Genomic DNA, 7,584 nt, shown 5'->3' with positions numbered 1-7,584 from the left:
GCATGGCCAGTGGTCAGGAATGGTGGGAGTTGTAGCCCATCAGCATTTAGAAGGCCACAGGTTCCTTACCCCTCATTTAAGGAGGCCTCTTATCACAGGTTTCATGTGTCAGGCACAATAATTCAGTGAGTGCATCTGGCACCAGCAAGGAGCACTGGGATTCATAGTATCCTTGAATTGTTGAGTTGGAAGGGACCCCAAGGGTCATCTTGTCCAATCCCCTGCAATGCAGGAATTCAGCCCACAGCTGTCCCTGCGTGGGCTTGGACCACCAGCCTTCTGGTTAACAGCCAGACACATTGACCCATTGCACTACAGGAGACACACAGTTTGTGATCCAAACAGACCAGCCACAAGTAGTATACCCACCAACATCTTGAGTCCCCAAACCAGAACACAAAGTCTTCCCCCCCCCCCATGCTCCCACATGAGTCACATGACCGGTGCGAGATCACAGAGCCCCAAAGGCACACTGGTGGGGAGGCTGCCATGCCTTGCACAAGAAAATGGGATGTCCTGTTTTGACCCAGCATACTTGCAGGGTATGAAGTAGGATCAAAACAGCCCAAAACAATGACTGCTGTGGGGTTGGGAGGAAGCATATGGATCTTCCTTGAAGTACCTTTTCTCCAACTGTAATGAGCTTTGTGTGGGGCTGCCCTTGAAACTGGTCTGGAAGCTGCAACTTGTGCAACTGCAGCAGCAAGGCTGATTGTTGGTGCAGCCTATCAGGAACACACTGACACCCATTTTGAAAAGATTGCAGTGGCTTCCAAGCCCAGTTCTGATGCAGACTCATAAAGCCCTATACAACTCTGGACCTGGTCACTTGAAGGACCACCTGTTGCCATACAGACCTCCCTGCACCTTAAAATATGTTGGGAAGGCCCTTCTGGTGGTGCAGCGGCCATCTGAAATATACTACATGATACGTGTGAAGGGTTTCTCAGCCATGGCACCTCAAGTATTGAATTCCCTGTCTTCTAATATATGGTTGGCACTAATTCTTATGTGGTGAAGATGCACTTACTTGCTCAATCATTATTTGGATAAGGATTCCTGTCTGGTGTCATTATTTAATTTTTTTGTGGTTTGGGAGTGATGTGATATATCTGTTCCTCTTCTCTTCTTAATATATTTGTTGTATTTTAATTTTTTATGTAACCCACTTTGGGATTGCTATTCACAGTGAAGTTAATAACTGCTTTAAATAAAAAGGTAAACTCCCAGCTCAGTGATCTTTCATGCCAAATTTCTGTTCAAGATGGAGGGAGACTGCCAGGGAAGCATTTATTTTTTAAAAGCAGATTGATAGGAAACTAATCAGAAGAATCTGGGGCTGGTAAGGTAAAAGATAAAGGACCTCTGGACGGTTAAGTCCAGTCAAAAGGCACCGAAAGCCTGAGGTGGTTGCCTCAGTCTGTTCAATGGCAGGGCCGGCAACCCAAGGTAGGATACTCTGGGCTGCAAATCCTAACTGATAGAGCTTCATCCAAGATAAGGTAGTGGGAGTCTTCTGCAAAAGTAGGTTCTAGGCCAGCCTGCTTCTCAGCAGGCAGAAAGACAGCACCAAGCTCTACTTCAGAAGAGTGATGAGCGTCTGGCGGAAAATGTCCTGCTGATAGCCCAAGAACAAAACACAAACAGGAAGAAATGACAGCTGCTCCTGTAGCTTTTCCATCATCTCTGTCAATAGCAGCCAACAGAGCCTGCAGTCCCAGGATTGATGTTTCTCCAGGGACTCTCCACTGCTTGGAAGGCACAATCAGGAAGGATAAAAGAATTGCTTGTGAAACCCAAAGGAGGCTTCAGATCCTTATCAAGAACAAGAAGGATATCAATCTGGTGCCAGCGCCAGTTTGTCAGACACAACCTGCCTGCTCAGCAGTCTGCCCAAGGAGCAGGCCAAGGGACATTCCCAAGCTTGTAAGGATCTCTACTTTTCATAGCACTGCTGCCATAGGTGGTAGCTCTTTCTAGTGAAACAGCAGGAATATTCCACACACACACCCCGCTTGGTGGTCTCCCACTCATCCATTAACTTAGACCAGGGGTGGAGAATTTTGCAGCCAGCAGGTCAGATCCTCAGATCAGACCACCTGACCCCCATCACCCAGCCATCAATCACCTGACGATACTATTACATCAGGTGACCTGTTTTCTTTTACTCACCAGCCTGAAATCAAATACTTTTTGTTACAACAGGCTATTGGGGACTGACTGTTTTTAATGAAAGGGCTGGTGCTATGCTGTTTTTATTGTGATTATTTGGTAAGATTCCATAGATTTTATATATGTATAGCGTTTTAATTCTATTGATGGTTAATTTTTTTTCCTAGTCATTTTCTCTGTTTTCAGCAGTTCTTATTTTTATCAGTAAGCCGCCTTGAGTCCTGTCAGGGGAAAAGGCAGATTATAAATAAATTATAATAAGTATAATAAACTGAAATTGCATCCCTGTGTTTAGCATCAGGGCAGCAGAAGTAAATTCAGTTTTACTTCAGTATCGTAGATGGTTCCGCAGTGGAACATGAGGAGGGGATGGACTGGTCTTACCTTTGCAGAAGCCATGATTGTTTTTCTTCAGCGAGACTTGTCCTTCTATATGTTTGGTAATTATATCTTTAATAATGCTGCCCACCAGTTTTTCTGGTACACATCCTTTGGTTATAAGATGACAACAGGATTCATTCTCCAACCATCTCCGGATAAAAAGTTATACGATACGGTTTGGTATCAAGAGCAACCAAGCATGCCTTAATTCCACAGCTGGCAAAATGGTGGGACAGGACTGGTGACTGCTTGAAGGACACTGTGTTAGACTGATGGGACCAGTGGCGTAGCGTGGGGGTGCAGGGGGGGCCGGCCGCACCAGGTGCAACATCTGGGGGTTAGGGTTAGGGGGTGCAAATCCACGGGTCAGGGGGTGCAAATTACTTGCCTTGCCCCGGGTGCTGACAACCAACGCTATGCCACTGGATGGGACCAATACCTTGATATTTCCAGTGAAATTCCTGTCGAGCCTGAAATTCCTTCCCTCTTTCCAATTTATTACACTATATTTCTTGTAAATATCATCTGCTTCTAGAATGATTTGCCTCCCTGTCCTTTTTAGCATGGGCATGGAATTACAGCTCTTACAAGTATCAGGAGATCTTTCTAGGTTCCAAAAATCATCAAGAAGTTTGAGTAATAGAAGCAGCTGGCTGAGCCAGTGGAAAAAGCACCTCCTTCTGAACCCCTGAACCCCTTGCTTTGCTGCACCACCTGGAATTCTTTCAACATCTTTCATTCGTGAAAGAAATCCCTAAACTAGCACAGTTGGTGAGTCAGGCGCAAAGGCATCTGGTGGGCTGACAAAAATCAGCCCAGATGCTTCTGATCGTTGCTCTTCCTTCTGCAACTCTGCCATCGCAGAGACAGGCAAACAAGGTGCCTCTTGTTTTGCCATGTGCTCAGCAGTTTCATAGACACAAAATTCTGCCAGGATTGCCCTGCAGACTGCGAGGTGAGGCTCCTTCCCTGAGGAGATGACAGATGCAGCCGTCTAAAGCGATGTTATACACCACAAGGCTTTGTCGCTGCTGGAAATGTAAGCAGCATGCTTCGGAATAGAACGAAAGAGTGCTTATTTCTCCATAAAGGTTGCATCTGGAGAGGCTACTTGATCCAGAGCTGTTGCTAGAGGTGCAGGCAGCAGCTTCACCTTCCTCTGTCCCTACTCCAGAAAAAATATCCTGCAGATGCCCCTGATACCAGTCCCATTATCTTTGTATTTATTTGGAGAGGAAAAAAGCAGCAGTGGAAGAGAAGGTCTTGACATATGCATGGGAAAGAAAGGGTTAAACAGCCCCCCCATCCTCTCCTCACTAGTGCTTTGAACAGGAACTGCAACTGCTTTCCCTGATGAAAGAGACCCCTTAAGGAAAAGAATCATGGGACTTTTGGGGGGGGAGTATATCATAGCAAATAGTTCCACCTTTCCATGCAACCAGCTCTGGTTAGCAGGGCATAAATTTAGCCCTACCCCTAAGGGAGTATGTTCTAAGGGATTATATTCTTGTTCTGTGTAAATGCTTGGAAATGCCTAGGACTTTCACTAGAGGGCATGTAGGTCATTCAGAACCAATATTGTTGGCCTGCCAAGCGATTATTTTCCCTTCCGGGGTGTGATTTTCCAGTGCAGCAAGGAGAACTTATCATCTGTTGTTTAATTACGCTAATATTTGATTAGTGCTATCATCTGCCTATGACCTATTCAATGCACAAACCAGGCACTTACATCAATATTGTTCTCACCCTTTGCAGATGCCGCATGTGTCGCTGGAAAATTGATATGACTGCAGAACAAATGTGTTTTAGCACCTTTTCTATATAGAGCCCCCTGCCCCATTTCTGGGTCTAGGCCTCCTGCTTCCAGACACAGCCAATTTTTGTGGGGGTCAGGCATGGTACAGCCACAGGGGACAACTTCACATGGCCAGTGCTTTTTTTCTAAAAAAAAAATATGTTTAGGGGTACTCTCATTTTGACTCAAGAAAATCACCATTTTAAAGTTCAAATCAGGGAAAATAAATGCAACAAATGGACAAAAGTACAAAGATTCACAAAATGTTGAGGGGTATGTGTCACCCTGCACCCTCCCAGGAAAATAGCACTGCACGTGGCTGTCTGTTATACAGTGGTACCTCAGGTTACATACGCTTCAGGTTATATATGCTTCAGGTTACAGACTCCGCTAACTCAGAAATAGTGCTTCAGGTTAAGAACTTTGCTTCAGGATGAGAACAGAAATCGTGCTCTGGCAGCGTGGCAGCAGCAGGAGGCCCCATTAGCTAAAGTGGTGCTTCAGGTTAAGAACAATTTCAGGTTAAGTACGGATCTCCGTAACGAATTAAGTACTTAACCTGAGGTACCACTGTATGCTATTTGTGCCTGACTCTTCTTCATTTACAAAATGCAGCCATGGAGTCTACAATCTAAAGCACAGGATCTGGGTGGAATGAAGTGTTGGTGACTTCCGGAAGCCGGCTGGTAGTTCACCGCACCTAAACCAGAGTGATGTATCGACAGAGTAAGTGGAGCCCCAGCAGAGTCTTCAGAGATTTCCTGCTCCCAGCAAAACAGCTTCTTCCAGAGTTCCCAGTTAAGGGGGGAAATTCCTCTCCCACATAGTTCAAAGTAACAAAGTGTTTATTGTCTCCAGACACAAGACAATGCTAAACACTACTATCTACAACAGTAGTTCCCAATTAGCTAAGTACTGTGGGCCGCCTGTTTTCCAAAAGCCAAGCCATCAACCCTCTACTTTTGAATATATATATATATATATATATGCAGGTTTTGGTGTCCTCGGGTGTCTTCCCGTGTAAAAGTTGGGGTGTCTAGGCGACGTTTCGACGAGGTCTCACTCGTCATCTTCAGGCTGGTGCTTTCGGCTTCTTGTTACTGGAACAGAGCAGGATCTCAGTGTTTGAGTTCCTATAAATACTGTTGAGGGGGTGTGGTGTATAGCCTCCAATGTTCTGGGCAGAGAGGAAGTTCCCAGGCTAGTGTGCCTGGGAACTTCCTCTCTGCCCAGAACATTGGAGGCTATACACCACACCCCCTCAACAGTATTTATAGGAACTCAAACACTGAGATCCTGCTCTGTTCCAGTAACAAGAAGCCGAAAGCACCAGCCTGAAGATGACGAGTGAGACCTCGTCGAAACGTCGCCTAGACACCCCAACTTTTACACGGGAAGACACCCGAGGACACCAAAACCTGCATTCCTGTACCCGTGAAAATCTACGAAAGCATATATATATATATATATATATATATATATATATATATATATATATATATTAGTTTTTGTTATGCAAATGGTACCATTTGCAGACCCCACTGGAGCACCAGTTGGGAACCACTGATTTACTATATACAGTTCTTCTGGTCTTTGAAGTAAAGATACATATGTACAGAAAGACCAATTATCACAATGCTAGCTAATGTTGATGTTTAAAACCCACAGCCTCTTCCCCTAACTTACACAGATTCAAAGTCAGATCCTGACAGCATGACAGTACATGCAACAGGAGAGGACCTAATGAAAGGAAATGCCCCAGAGAATTGTCAGCGACTGGCTGAATGAAGAGGAGTGGAGGGAGGCACCAGCTGAGGAACCCCCAAGGGAAACCCCAGAGGAGGGAGGCTCAGGCCCAGGGTTTTGGTGGTGGGAGAAGACTGCAAGGAGAGGCTGGCTGCTGAAGGAGGACACCAGCACTGACAAGACTATTATACCCATCTCCACATTTAGGCCTATTTCCTGAACCAATGAGAGGGTGAATGACTCAGCAAGTCAACCTCAACCTCGCTGGTGTTGCTATGGTAACCCAAGCACCTGGCACCCTTATCTCAGAACATCCGGATGTGAGGGATGTGCTCTTCAAGACATGAGACCAAGCACCATGCAATTCAACTCATTGTTCACATTACGCTAACATGGAGGGGGAATGTCTTAACCCTTTCCTCTTTCAGTGGGGCACAGTTTCCACTAAAAACTTCTCACATCCCCATGCTGTCTCTCCCCACTTTTGTCTCTCTCCACCTTCATATGTGAGAAATGATACCAGGCCCTATGTGGGAAAAGGGCATTTTGGAGGACAATCTTAGTGAGAAAACATCTGGAGAAGATATTGTTAAGAAGCCACTCTACCCTCTTGAATCTTCTGATTTAGACTGTGACCTCTTTACAAGGCGAGAGCAGACTTGTGGGATCTACTTTGTTTCTTAGTAGAATCCAGAGAGCCAGGAACCAGAGTCAGGTGCAGAAGACGGACACTTAGAATTAAACAATTCTGAAAGTGCCCAAACTGAATGGAGCTCAGAGAAATCCATTCCTGGTGACACCACTTGAAAAGATGCAAACAACACTTTCTTCATGCAATAAATGTAATGGAACGGGGGGGGGGGGGGGGCATTTAATTGTTGTCATCATTCAATATTTAGGACTGTGAAATTTTTGCCTCTCTACTTCAAATCACCCAGAGATCTATGGTAAATCCCAATCCACCTTTTGGTCATCTCAAAGTCTACAGCAGTATTTTTTTTTAAGAACAGAGCACATTCTGCATTCAACTAAGCGCCATTTATAGTATGCCCCTTTTACTCAGTCCGGATCATACAGCCCCAGTTTTGACATGTTAAATGGAAACTTGTTGAAATCCAAAGCACCCTCAGGCAGGCTTGTCTGAACAGAAAAACACATGAGAGAATGCTACATGGCTTTTCCTTTTTTTTCTTTTTCTTTTTTGCCCCCTCTTGTCATTTCCCTGCTCAAAATCACCCTCCTAAACTTATTTTTCACTTCCAGAGATAAAGAAATGGGGATCCCATATCATTTCCCCTTGCATGTGAAAAAGCAGCTTGGGGAGGGTAATTTTGAACTGGAAGAGGACTGAAGGGGAATGGGTTAAGCAATCTCTGTGCAAACAAATCAGAGTGAGCATGTCCTATATTTGCTTTTTCTAGTCAGAGGCAGCCTGTTTCAGCCTGTTTGTGTTTAATTTATTATTATTATTATTATTTAAAAACCATACA

The sequence above is a fragment of the Podarcis melisellensis genome (assembly GCF_964234715.1).
Source record: "Podarcis melisellensis genome assembly, chromosome: 1".
NCBI lineage: Eukaryota > Metazoa > Chordata > Lepidosauria > Squamata > Lacertidae > Podarcis > Podarcis melisellensis.
Note: the sequence above shows the minus strand (reverse complement) of the source record.